Source organism: Caretta caretta, chromosome 6 (genome assembly GCF_965140235.1).
Source record: "Caretta caretta isolate rCarCar2 chromosome 6, rCarCar1.hap1, whole genome shotgun sequence".
Lineage (NCBI taxonomy): Eukaryota > Metazoa > Chordata > Testudines > Cheloniidae > Caretta > Caretta caretta.
Window position 1 is genome coordinate 25,389,040 of NC_134211.1, and position 13,863 is coordinate 25,402,902.

Genomic DNA, 13,863 nt, shown 5'->3' on the forward strand with positions numbered 1-13,863 from the left:
AACAGAAACTGAACTTGTATTGGTATGGCACAGTGAACTGACTCAAGAGCAACATAAAACATTTTAGGACTGTAACTTGAACACAAATCCTATTACCAGGACCCTAATTTACAAACCTCTGTTTTGAAATTTAACATACCAGAAGCCAGTCCAGCCGCTGTTGTGAAATAATGAATGGTGCTGCTAGAAGAAGGCAGTTGATATTAGCTGGGAAGACGGGCAGGTAATTGTGATGGATGCAGTAAGCCAGGCTGGAGAAAGCTGGGTATGAAGATACCAGTCCAAAAGAAAAAGCTTCACATACACTCCTTAGAGAAAATTTAAAATGCCAATAGATTCATGCTGCTGAATCAGGATTTGGCACATTCTCATGTGCCACAGCATAGAAGCATATGTTGAAGTCTATGTAAGCAGCAAAATAGGACAGTTCAAAAGACTGAGTTCCCAGTTCAGCAAAGCACTTCAGCACATGCTTAATTTTAAGTAAAGCATGTGCTTATTTGCTTCACTGAATTGGGCCTTAGGTGAAGTGAAGTTCAATATTCGTACAAGTCTTTATTTGTGGTAAGTCTGTGGGGAAATTGTGGCAAAACTATGTTATCAATCTAGATCAACCCTAAGTTAGACAAGTTAGATGTCTTCAAGTGACCAGGGCCTGATGAAATACATCCTAGAATACTCAAGGAGCTGCCTGAGGGGATATCTGAGCCATTAGCGATTATCTTCAAAAAGCCATGGAAGACAGGTGAGATTCCAGAGGACTGGGAAAGGGCAAATTTAGTGCCCATCTATAAAAAAGGGACTAAGGACAACCCAGGGAATTACAGACCAGTCAGCTTAACTTCTGTACCCGGAAAGATAATGGAGCAAATAATTAAGTAATAAGTTTGCAGACACCTAGAAAATAATAAAGTGCTAAATAACAGCATGGATTTGTTAAGAACAAATCATGTCAAACCAACCCAATAGCTTTCTTTGACAGAATAACAAGCCTTGGGGATAGGAGGGAAGTGGTAGATGTGACTTTAATAAGGCTTTTGATACTGTCTCACAGACCTTCTCCGTAAACAAACTAGGGAAATGCAACCTAGATGGAGCTATTATAAGGTGGGTGCATAACTGATGGGAAAATTGTTCCCAAAGTAGCTATCAGTGGTTCATAGTGAAACCACCCACAGGGATCAGTTGTGGGTCCTGTTCTGTTCAATATCTTCATCAAGGATTTAGACAATGGCATAGAGAGTACACTTATAAAGTTGTGGATGATATCATGCTGGGAGGGGTTTCAAGTGCTTTGGAGGGTAGGATTAAAATTCAAAATGATCTGGATGAACTGGAGAAATGGTCTGAAGTAAACAGGATGAAATTCAATATAGACAAATGCAAAGTACTCCACTTAGTAACAGTCAGTTGCACACATACGAAATGGGAAATGACTGCCTAGGAAGGAGTACTGTGAAAAGAGACCTGGGGGTCATCGTGGATCACAAGCTAAATATGAGTTAACAGTGTAACACTATTGCAAACAAAAGCAAACATCATTCTGGAATGTATTAGCAGGAGTATTGTAAGCAAGACACAAGAAGTCATCCTGCTGTACTCCACGCTGATTAGGCTTCAACTGGAGTATCCTCTCCAGTTCTGGGCACCACATTTCAGGAAAGATGTGGACAAATTGGAGAAAGTCCAGAGAAGAGCAACAAAAATGATTGAAGGTCTAGAAAAACATGACCAAATTTACGGCCATGAAAAACGCACCATGGATCATGAAATCTGGTCTCCCCTGGTGAAATCTGGTCTTTTGTGTGCTTTTACCCTATACCGATTTCACAAGGAAGACCAGGGTTTCTCAAATTGGGGGTCCTGCCCCAAAAGGGAGTTGCAGGGGGGTCACAAGGTTATTTTAGGAGGAACTGTGGTATTGCCACCCTTCTATATTGTCCTCAGAGCTGGGCAGCACCCCACCAGCAGCAGTGCAGAAGTAAGGGTGGCAATACCATGCCAGGCCATCCTTACTTCTGCGCTGATGCTGGCAGCGGCTCTGCCTTCAGAGCTGGGCTCCCAGACAGCAGCCACTGGAGCAGTAAGGGTGGCAGTATCGCAACCCTCCTACAATAACCTTGCAAACCCCCCAGAACTCCTTTTTGGGTCCAAACCCCTACAATTACAACACCATGAAATTTCAGATTTTAATAGCTGGAATCATGAAATTTACGATTTTAAAAATCCTATGACAGTGAAATTGACTAAAACGGACTGTGAATTTGGTAGGACCCTACCTATGAGAAAAGATTGAAAAGATTGGGTTTGTTTAATCTGGAAAAGAGAAGACTGACTGGGGACATAATGGTTTTCAAGAACATAAAAGGTTGTTACAAGGAGAAGGGAGAATTGTTGTGCTTAACCTTGGAGGATAGGACAAGAAGCAATGATCTTAAATTGCAGCAAGGGCAGTTTAGGTTGGACATTAGGAAAAGCTTCCTGTCAGGATAGTTAAGCACTAGAATAAATTGCCTAGGGAGGTTGTGGAATCTGTCATTGGAGATTTTTAAGAGCATATTAGACAAATAACTATCAGGGATGGTCTAGAATAATACTTAGTCCTGCCTTGAGTGCAGGGGACTGGACTAGAAAAACTCTTGAGGTCCCTTCCAGTCCTACAATTCTATTATTCTATTTTTCGTATTTTCATGACAACTGTGTCATGTGTTGGATCTTATTCCTGTCATTTATGTTTGGTTTTGTTAAATATTATTGAAAATAATTGTTAATACATATACATTTAAAAATTTCACTTTTTAAACATTTTTGTATTTGAAATTCCCCCATACAGTTTTCTTTCTGCACGCCAGATGGAACAGTGGTTTGCTACTGTATGGAAACCAAGACACAAAATTGACCACACTGAAAACAGTGCAAAATATAAACAGCTTAAATGGGGAAAATGAATGGGCTTTTAAAAAAATATTTAACCTTTAATTTAATTTAAGTTATAAATCAATTTCTAAACATGATTTTTTTTAAAAAAAACGGAATGACCCTTAAATAGAAATTTGATTCAAAATATAGCCTTTAAGATTATTGGATGAAAGACTTGGGGTGGGAAATTGTCTGTAGCCCTTGGCTATCTAAGTGTAAGGAGAATGCCCTTTTTTATTATCTTTTTATGTCTTGATAATGAAAAATATTGCAAAACCATCAAAAGATCCTAAACTCTTAGAAAGAGCTGGTGGCAAAAGCAAAAACCATCCAGGGTTATTTTACTGTGTGCTTTGACAAAAACTGTTTGATGTTTACCATTTGTTATGTAATAGAATCAGGTTTTATACCCGCAGGCAGAGAATTGTACCTGGACTACTTTTTTTTTCCTGGTAAGAAATAGCTGACGAGTCACCTGTGGCCCACTATGGCATTATCACTTTTTATAAAGCTGTTCTTGTGAGCAAATTAAGTTGCCTAATATAAATGAAATAAAAATAATCTTCTGATCTATTCTGGAAAGACTTTCCTGTGTGTAGCCAAACATCAGTGTTCTCTGAATAAGTGCTTGTCATTGTTCATTACTGTATTTTTAGGGAGATTTATTTCATGGGATCCTATGTACCCTTGGTGGAAAATTTCCAAAGTGGCATACATGGATTTCACCTTTTGAGACTCTCATTAACAATATCAGTAGAGATTTGTGAGACTCAGGCCCCCATTCCACAAAGCACTCAAGCATGTGCTTAACTTAAAGCACGTGAGTAATCCATCTCTGTTCAGCAAACTACTTGTGCACTTTCTGAAATCTCACTGAAGTCAATGGGGATTGGTCATGTGCTTAATTTTTTGGACAAGTTTAAGTGCCTTGCTGAAGTGGGGCCTTATTCTTTAGAGTTGATTCTTTCAGTAAATTCTGCAAGCAGCTTTAAGTGAAAGGTTTATTAGAATATATGGGAGAATGATAAATAGTACTACGTGGTTTAACGGAGATTAAGAATGTGTCTTAATTCAATAGATAAACCTGTTTTGGTTTTTTTTTGTGTTTTGTTTTTTTGTTGTTGTTTGGACAAAATCAAGATTAAATTAAATATTTTCTTGAAAATACTATAAAAATATCTCCATCTATACCTTGTCAAATCATTCTCTTTTTAAATGTTTGTTCTGAACTATTGTGCTGATTTACAGACGTAATAGTTCAGAAATGGTCCACTGAATGCTGGATAGGAGACAGGCAAACCAAAGCTGCTTTTCCTGTTGCACATACTTATGTTAATCCTAGTACAAGGGACCAAACAGAGGCAGAGTTTGTGTTAAGACTTGTTGAAAAGTTCAAAGTTTTCACACTCTGTAGGGTGCAGTCCATGCCAGGGTGCACAGACTTTGAAAGGGATGGTACTAGCGCCCAGCAAAAAAGCCTCCATGCCTGGTGGATCCCTTCAAATGCGCTATTAAGTTTGGAACGGAGAACATGGGGGGAATCTTAAAAAGGGGGAATTGCTAGCCAATGTGTGTGGGAGGTCCAGACCATTTTATTTTCCTGTGGTACCCTACAATCCCATTTAAAGACAATTCCACACTTCATAGAAAGTGGAAGAAAAAAAGTCCTCATAGATCATCTTTAAACTCTTGCCAATGCAGGATTGTACCCTACAGTATTTTCTTGACTGCTTTGTACTGTCCAGTTTTATCTGACTCAAGTGATGATGGATCTCTTGAGAGACTGTTCCACAGCTTAACAGATGTCACTGTTAGGAAATTTGCTGTTGCCATTTAGTCTAAATTTTGCTTTGCTTAATTTCAGACCATTACTCCCAGGCAAGCCTCCACGAACCATGCTAAATAATTCCTCTCTCTCTCTCCTTGGTGTTTTCACCATTCAGATATCTGTAGATCTAATGATTGTACAATTAAATATACACCACCAATGCTTCTATGTCTCAACATAATCTTAATTGACCTGCTCTTTTTGCATTGAATCAACACAAAAGTCACAGCACATGCTATTTGTATTAAAGCACTAAAGTGAAAAACATCAACAGTAACAAAAAAGTACTGAGTATGCACAAGGGGCTCCAATTATGATTGTTTTTGGAACCATGCATTTGAATTTCTTGACTTGGGGCCAAATCTTCAACCTCACTCCAGCCCCTTGACATCACATTGGCAACACAAAAAGGCTGTGAAGCTAACTTAACTGGCTACCTGCAGATTTCCCATTGTACAGAGAATTTATACTGGTTCTGTAGCATCCCTCTGACCGCTTGCTGAGGGAAAAAAAGGGGATACCGCTGGAATGCCCTTCTTGGAGCTCTAGGCAGCCAGGCCCAATTTAGAGCAACTTTAAAGCAGCTCTGAGGAGTTGTACTAGGGACCAAACAGTCCCCAATCAGTTTCAGAATCAACAGCAGCAAAGATGTCACAAAGCCATTTTTACTACACCCTCCTTTTCTGGTCCCTCACTGAGCAGTGCACTGTCCAGCCAGACTGGAACAACTTGCCTTCCGTTGTAATTTTTTTTAATTGCCTTAATGTTGTTGTACTAACATAATTTTTGTCTTCAAAAGCTTACAGTGAGCAGTTTTTAAACAGTAAAACAATTGTGTTAATGGCAGGATTGTATCTCTGTGATGAATTTCTATGTGCAGATAGGCAGCTAATCAAACCCCAGGTAACATCTTATGCATCATGAATATTTGTTTTAATAACAAGTGAAATGTCAGTGAGCAGTCTATGGATGAAAAGCTGCATTAAAACCTCTGTGTCTATGTCTACACTTATGATCGTATGTAGAGCAGGGTTTCTCAACCTGCTTCTTTCTGAGTCCCCCTACCCCCCCGCAACATGCTATAAAAATTCCACAGCCCACTTGTGCCACAACAACTGCTTCTCTGCATATCCAGTAGATTAAAAGCCAGGGCCAGCGTTAGGGGGTGGCAAGCAGGGCAATTGCCCAGGGCCCCACACCACAGTAGGCAGTAAGCTAACTTTCTCAGGCTTCAACTTTAGCCCTGGGCAGCAGCGCTCAAGCTTCGGCTTTCTGCCCCGGGCCCCAGTGAGTCTAACGCTGGCCCTGCTCTCTGCTTTATTTTGATGGGCCCCCTGAAACCTGCTCAGGAACCGCAAGGGCAGGGCCGGCTGTAGGTTTTTTGCTGCCCCAAGCAAAAAATTTGCCGCCCCAAGCGCCGAGAGCGCAAAAAAAAAGGGGGGGGTGGACGGAATTGTGCCACCCCAAGCATGTGCTTGCTTTGCTGGTGGCTACAGCCGGTCCTGCGCAAGGGATCCCAGACCCCTGGTTGAGAATCACTGATGTAGAGTGTACACCCTGCACGCCCTGCTAGCTTGGGTATAAATAGCAGGATAGTAGTATTTTTTTAGCAGTGTAGTGTCCCATTGCCAGAGCCCTTTGCTGGCCTGTATAGCTACACACAGCACTATGGATGTAGCCTGGTTTTCACTGTAGCGTGTAGCTACTTGTACCCTACTGGCCATCACCAGTGTAGATTAGGCTGGAGGAGGAGGGCACAGTGGGACAGTTTAAACTAATCTGAATTGTAATAATTGTTTTAATTATTGCATATTTACGTTTTTATTTTCCTACTCTGCCTCAAGCTACACATTTTACAGGTGCAGCTATTTACATTAATATATTATTGGGGCATACAGCAGATGCCCTGAATCCAAATGAGGGGCTTTTGTCAAATATAATCTGCAGGAGTGAGATTCGCCCAGATGTAGGAGGCCAGCGTAAAGACCCCGCCCCACTTAAGTCTGCTCTCCACTATGTCATAAATGAGGCAGACTGGCCACACCGGAAGACCTTTGTTTCATGGAAGGGATTTGTGCATCACACCTGTATATAGAGGTGTAGAGGGCAGCAGCGGGATAAGCCAGCGTAAGGATCCAACTAGCACCTGGTCAGGAATTTTTTGACTAAACATTTTTCCACTGGAAAATGCTGATTCATTGAAACCAAAACTGTTTCTGAAACAGTTTGGGATTCAGCAGAACACAAGATTTAAAACAAAAAATGGCTTACCAAAAAAAGTAGTTTTGAGATTGTTGAAACATCTTGTGGTGACACTGTTGAAACAGAAAGTTTTTTTTTTTTTGGGGGGGGGGGGGTTTGAGTCAAAACAACTTTTTGTTTACAAATTTTAGTACATTTATTCCTTAAAAAAACCTGTAAAAATCAGGAGGGAGGGAGGGAAATGTCTAAATTGAAACAAAATGTTTCCGAATGATCACAATGAAATGTTTCAATGGACCCAGGCTGATGATGATGATGATGATTATTATTATTATTATTTAGATTTTCATTTTGCAAAAAATATTGAGATTGCCCCCATTATAATATTCATGTATGCATTGATCCAGTAGCCTCAACTCCCTGTGCAAGTTCTGCAGAAGTGATGTTGCCACTAATCCAGCAGACTGGCTGAGAGTGGCTGGGCTGCCATGGCTGTGAGTGGGCGAGGGACCTCTAGAGGAGGGCTGCACTATTTGACAGCCTGACATACACCCACCTGTGCCAACGTTGTTGCGGGGGATGTTATTTTGTAACTCCATAATGACTAGGGTGACCAGATGTCGCCATTTTATAGGGACAGTCCTGATTTTTGGGTCTTTTCCTTATAGAGGCTCCTATTACCACCCACCCCCTGTCCCAGTTTTTCACATTTGCTGTCTGGTCACCCTAATAATGACTGCTTCTCCAGGAAGTTAAAGCAGGGCCATGATCCATGAGGCAACAGATCTAAGGGGGATTCTGCTTGCCTAAAGAACTCAGTCTCCAAATGGGCCATGTTCTGTAGCACAGGGCCTCAGCATAAGGTAGAGATTCTGGCTTGAAGAAACTCCTTTGCAGATGGGCAAGATCTCAGAGCACAAGGAGAATCAAGGGGTGGAGGGCGACTAAGAAAAAGGAACAAAGAAAGAAAAGTTTTAAAATGCAATGGAAAAACAGAAAAAAGAAAGAAAATGGTAGGGGTGATATTTATAGAAGTATTCAGTGTTGGCCTAACTGCTTCCAATGAAGTCAATGAGTAATTTACCATGGATTTAAAGCAGAATTCTGACATTTAAAGTTGTTGTTTCTACATTGTATTGTATTTCTCCTGACAAAAAGGAGAGAAAGGACCATTGTGGGGTTGGAATGGAGAATATCTGATTAATCACTAAGGCTAAGATTTTATCATGGATATTTTTGGTAAAAGTCAGGGACAGGTCATCGGCTTCCGTGATTCTTTTTTTTTTTTTGCCTCCCATGACCTGTCCACAACTTCTACTAAAATTATCCATGATAAAATGGGAAGGGGTTGGGCAGCTCCGGGGTGGCTGGGAGCTCCAGGGCCTCTACCACATGGGGGGACTCAGAGCTCCATGTCCCTGTGAGCTCCACTCACGGCTGAGCTCCGCTCACAGGGAGCTGCCGGGTACACCCCTGGCCATGGCAGCTCACAGCTTGGGGGTCTGCTGCCTCATGCAGCAGGAGTACCTCACAGCTTCCTGCCACTGCGGGAGCTGCAGGGTCCAGCCGCCACCAGAGCTGAAGTCACGGAGGTCTTTGAAAGTCACAGATTCTGTGACTTCTGTGACCTCCGTGACAAAATCATAGCCTTGCTAACCACAGCCCTGGAGATAGAAAGGCAGCATGGTAGCATTTCCCCCTTGTCTCTTGTCCGAGCATTGGCTGAAATGGCTTATCTTAATTAGAAGCTTCTCTGCAGCTGTGGATAAACCTGCACAGTTTCAATGCCTCATTTTTATGACCTTTGGCTCTCCACTACATTGTAAACAATGTGTCTCATTATAAAATGAAATGCTTTGTCTTCCAGAATTAGTCTTATAAAAAGTCTGTGCTCCACATCCTGAACTGTCTCTAGCTGAAGCGTATGATCTGGTGTGTGTGTGTGTTTGTTAAATGTCCTCACTGGAATTACTGTTCTTGGTTTAGCTGTTTGACTTCTGCCGGAACTTCTTAGTGCCTATATTTAATAGCACTATTTCTGGAAGGAAAAACCAGTTATTGAAAAAACCCTATTGAAATTAGACTGCAGAGGAAATATTTCTACCGGTAGAAATGCAAGATTGAATGGTTGAGTGTATACTGGAAAATATGAAGTGCAAGTCACTGTGGGTTATAGTGATAGGATTTTATTAGTGCTACAAATGGCCATTTGTTTGAAAAAGCAAGAACATTGCAGTAAAAAATACAGTAGGTACAGAGGATGGTGCATGAACTTTTGTCTTATCAAGATGGCATTTATTATAGTGGTACCTGCTAGCACTGTTTTAGTTAAGCATCTGTTAGTATATTCATTATAAACCCTTATTTTCATAACTTTATAGCTTAACCATAGAAATTTGCCTTAGGCAAAATCTTGGCATGCAAGGACTGCTCTCAACAGAGGAATATGTTTTTAAGTTATGTATTTATTATATTTTTAATCTTAAATTTGATTACTTTTATTTAGAGATGGGCTTGAGATGCAAAATTCAGAGCCAGACTTTGAAAACACCTAAATTTGGGGGGTGCATAGATATGGCATTTAGTTTAGGCCCACTTTTAATGGAAAATTCTGTTGGTAGCGATTAGTTAAGCAGTGATATTATTGGAGCATCTGATCATTTCTATGTTTCTACAACTCAAAAATTTCCTATTTTCCTTCAAACAAATTAATATTTTGCAAGTACTTTGTGCATAGTGCAGTATGGAATAATGTCTTCAGGAATCTTTTAATTATTTTTAAATGACTTATTGTGGGTAAACGTCAAATGGCTCAGAGGTTTAATTCTGTTTAGATGAGACTCAAAAGCTGGAATGCTTATGTTACAACCAGGCCCAGGCCTGTTTTCTGGATGGACTACAGTCTGTTGTGACTGGATCCAAATGCTGGATCCCATATGCTTCTAAATCCCCTGAATCTGGACAGTTGACTTGTCACTGTTCCTAGCTTTGACTTTCTCCGGCACACTCCCTGGTGCAGATGCCATGTCTAACGCTGTTCTTGGGCAGAGGACAAATTGAAGAAAGGGGAGGTTGATAGTAATGAATATAAATCAGAAGCTAATTGTAGAAAATTGATATGGATAGCAAAGGATCATAAGGAGAAATCTATGGGAAGCAGAGTTAAGAACAATAAGGAGTTTTTCACGTATTTTAGGAACAAAAACTATCCTAATAATGATACTGGTCTATTACTAGATGGAAATGGTAGAATTATCAATAATGCTGAAAAGGCAGAAGAGTTGGATAAATATTTCTATTCTGTATTGGGGGAAAAAAAAACAGATGTCATACCATATAATGCTCTTTCCATTCTACTAATGTCTCAGGTGAACATGAACAGTAGCTGCTAAATACAGACATTTTTAAATCAGCAGGTCCAATAACTTGCATCCAAGAGTTTGAGAAGAGCTGGCTGAGGCTCACTCATCCACTCCCATATAAATCCTCCTTTTGGCAAGAGTAATCTGCACAGAGGGCCATTGCTAACCAGAATACAGATACACAGTAATGCTGCTTTTGTACCAGATGCATAGACTCATTTTTGGAGCTATCGTCAGCGAGAATTTAGCTCTCTTTCTGAATTATCCAGAAGGGTTTAAAGAACTGCTTTCTTGCCAGATATCCAGAAAGGCAGGAAATACCTAGAATTGGTCCCACATTTTCAGCTCTCATCTTCTACTTGCGGACGTGCAAAATTGTGTAAGCATTAACTCAAGCCTGCACTTTGAAGGTATCAGTTGTAAGCATTCTGTGTAGCTGTATCTAACTTATCTAATTTACTTATTCATATGGTGTCTATCAATGGGTCTCAGAACACAAGTCATGACTCCTGGATCTGGTAAATGCAAATGCCTGCAAGTGTTAGGCTATTTAAAGGATGTTGGCACTTGCAAAATGTAGGTACGAGTTTGTCTCCACCCAGTAGTTAGATAGATATAAAGGACTGGGAATTTCAGTTCTTCCCCTAGTGACTGGAACCAGATTGCAAACATAATTGTCTTTTATTTTTAAACTGATTTTTTTTTTTAACCTTCGAAGGGATTCAGTTCATGTTCAAGTTTTGGCAAAGGTTTGGCCAACTTCTTTATCTCATGCAGCAGGGCTTTCCAGGTAACCAACCCAGATGGATGCATAGAATTCAGAATGTGAAGCAGGTACCTGAGGATTTATCACATTCTTTCATAAGAACTTTACTTCCCTCCCCACCCATCCCCAGCCTCTATTTTAAAATCTTCAGTTAGGATTAAGCTGTGCTCCATTTCTCCTCCACTTTGGAAGTTTGGGCTGAATTCCCTGTGGAACACTTGAAATGTTTCTCTAAGCTCAAGTGGCAGAGATACTTGGTGACAGTATCTGATGGATTGGCCAATTGTAAGGTCAGTTGAGCAACCATCCTGGATTTGTGCTGGAAATGGCCCAACCTGATGATCACTTTAGATAAGCTATTACCAGCAGGACAGTGGAGTGGGAGGAGGTATTGTTTCATATTCTCTGTGTGTATATAAAGTCTGCTGCAGTTTCCACGGTATGCATTCAATGAAGTGAGCTGTAGCTCACGAAAGCTCATGCTCAAATAAATTGGTTAGTCTCTAAGGTGCCACAAGTACTCCTTTTCTTTTTGCGAATACAGACTAACACGGCTGTTACTCTGAAACCTGTCATCCTGTAAAGTGTTTGTGTGTGTTTGTCTTGTCTGAAAAAGGGGGGAAGTAGCTCAGAAAATATGAGAGAGAGAATTGTTATTATTTTTTTCTCTGGGTAGAAAACTGAATTGTTATTGTCTAAGGGTTTATAAGAATGGAGTCACAGAATTGGTTTCTTCCTTCCATTTTTGACCACTCATTGGGGCTGTTTCCTTCACCCCTACCTTTTATCGAGTTCAGAACTTGCGTAAATAAGGAAGAAGAAACTTCTTTCTTCCTTTAGGTGGACTGCCTTCTCCTCTCTAATTGCTCGCCAGCAAACTGCTCTTATTCATTACTAGGGCTGTCGATTAATTGCAGTCAACTCATGGAATTAACTCAAAAAAATTAATCATGATTAAAAAAAAATTAACCTTGATTAATCACAGTTTTAATCGCACTATTAAACAATAGAATACTAATTGAAATGTATTAAATATTTTGGATGTTTTTCTACATTTTTAGATATATTGATTTAAATTACAACACAGAATATGAAGTGTACAGTGTTCACTTAATATTATTCTTTTTATTACAAATATTTGCACTGTAAATGATAAACAAAAGAAATAGTATTTTTCAATTCACCTCATACAAGTACCGTAATGCAATCTCTTTATCGTCAAAGTGCAACTTACAATGTAGAAATTTTTTTTGTTACATAACTGCCATGAGAACGTCTGTTCTCACTTTCAGGTGACATTGTAAACAAGAAGCGGGCAGCATTATGTCTTGCAAATGTAAACAAACTTGTCTGTCTGAGTGACTGGCTGAACAAGAAGTAGGACTGAGTGGACTTGTAGGCTCTAAAGTTTTACATTGTTTTATTTTTGAATGCAGGGTTTTTTTGTACATGAACTTCCAAATGTAGAATTAACTTTCATGATAAAGAGATTGCATTAGAGTACTTGTATGAGGTGAATTGAAAAATACTATTTCTTTTGTTTTTTTACAGCACAAATCTTTGTAATCAAAAATAATATAAAGTGACCACTGTACACTTTGTATTCTGTGCTGTAATTAAAATCAATATATTTAAAAATGTAGAAAACATCAAAAATATTTAAATAAATGGCATTCTATTATTGTTTAACAGTGCAATTAATTTTTTTAATCACACAATTAATTGTGATTAATTTTTTTAATTGCTTGACAGCCCTATGCTTTACATTTGTTCCTTTTCATCTATGGATATGACTGCCAATCCTTGTAGACAGTATCCTCTAAGACTCACAGAAGTTGACTTGTTGCACTTTGGGGTGACAGTCCTTTCCATTTGGTTGGCTTGTAGCTAGTGAACAGGGAGCACACTAAGATGAGATGAGCATCGAGTTACCCCGGGTCAGCTTTGTGCCTCATAGCACTCTGACCTGACTAGATAGCTCCAAGCTATAAAATCCTAGCATTTTCATGACAACATGTTTTATTTTGAGATGACTGGTGCACACCATGGTGCTCTCAGAGAGACTCGAATAGATGACTTGAGCCTGAGGATTTACCTCCCGTACTCAAGGATGAGTGTATCCCCAATGTCTCCCCCCCTCTTTTAAAAAAAAATCTTTTTGAAAATGTATACACTTGATCTCAGGACTGTTACTTACCAGAACACTGATATCACATCTTCAAAGAGTATGCAGTTCACCTTCCTTCTTTGGGATGGTCGGGCTCCCCTCTGCAGCTCTCCGTCTGCTGCTTGAATAGAGAACAAGGTGCTGGGTCTTATTATCAATATGTTTGGTTATCACTCTGGTCATGCAGGGTTAGATAATTACACGCATCTTTTTGAGGAACTCGTGGAACTTCATAGGCCACACAATAGTTCCCTATTTTAACTTAGTTATTTTAATATCAAAATGTTAACAGTTGTGATTAAAATCAGAGGGAGTCTTTTTTATGTTCTTTATTCAAGAATCCTGGCAGGCTGAATATACAGAGTATGGCAGTGATATTGTTAAAGAGAAACCGATAATCACAAATAGGCCAGATCTTCATCAGCATAGCTATGTTGACTTCACTACCGATTTCTGGCCTAAAATGTATATGCCTTCCCTACTACCTGCTCAAATGTGTCTTCATTGTATGGGTTCTTTATTCAGTGAAGTCCTGTTGTCTTTAGCCCAGTTTACCTTGGAGGTATAGGTGAGTAGTCTAAAGAGATGGGGGACACACACAATGATCCTGTGCTTTAGA

At 39.8% G+C, this 13,863-nt stretch overlaps 1 protein-coding gene and 1 long non-coding RNA gene across 9 annotated transcripts in view; one reads left to right on the plus strand and one right to left on the minus strand.

The window, feature by feature from the left end:
• The window catches only part of KCNQ1 (potassium voltage-gated channel subfamily Q member 1), a 533,253-nt gene that overhangs the window by 229,110 nt on the left and 290,280 nt on the right, over positions 1–13,863 (plus strand). The window lies entirely within an intron of this gene.
• LOC125637711 (uncharacterized) overlaps positions 1–13,863 on the minus strand; it is a 66,338-nt gene that overhangs the window by 28,403 nt on the left and 24,072 nt on the right. For 4 of the 6 annotated variants that reach the window (XR_012668879.1, XR_012668878.1, XR_012668883.1 and 1 more), the window contains one exon: positions 13,275–13,365. This is a non-coding gene — a long non-coding RNA (uncharacterized LOC125637711). The remainder of the gene's footprint in view (positions 1–13,274; positions 13,366–13,863) is intronic. The other 2 variants (XR_012668882.1, XR_012668880.1) reach the window with 1 other exon arrangement.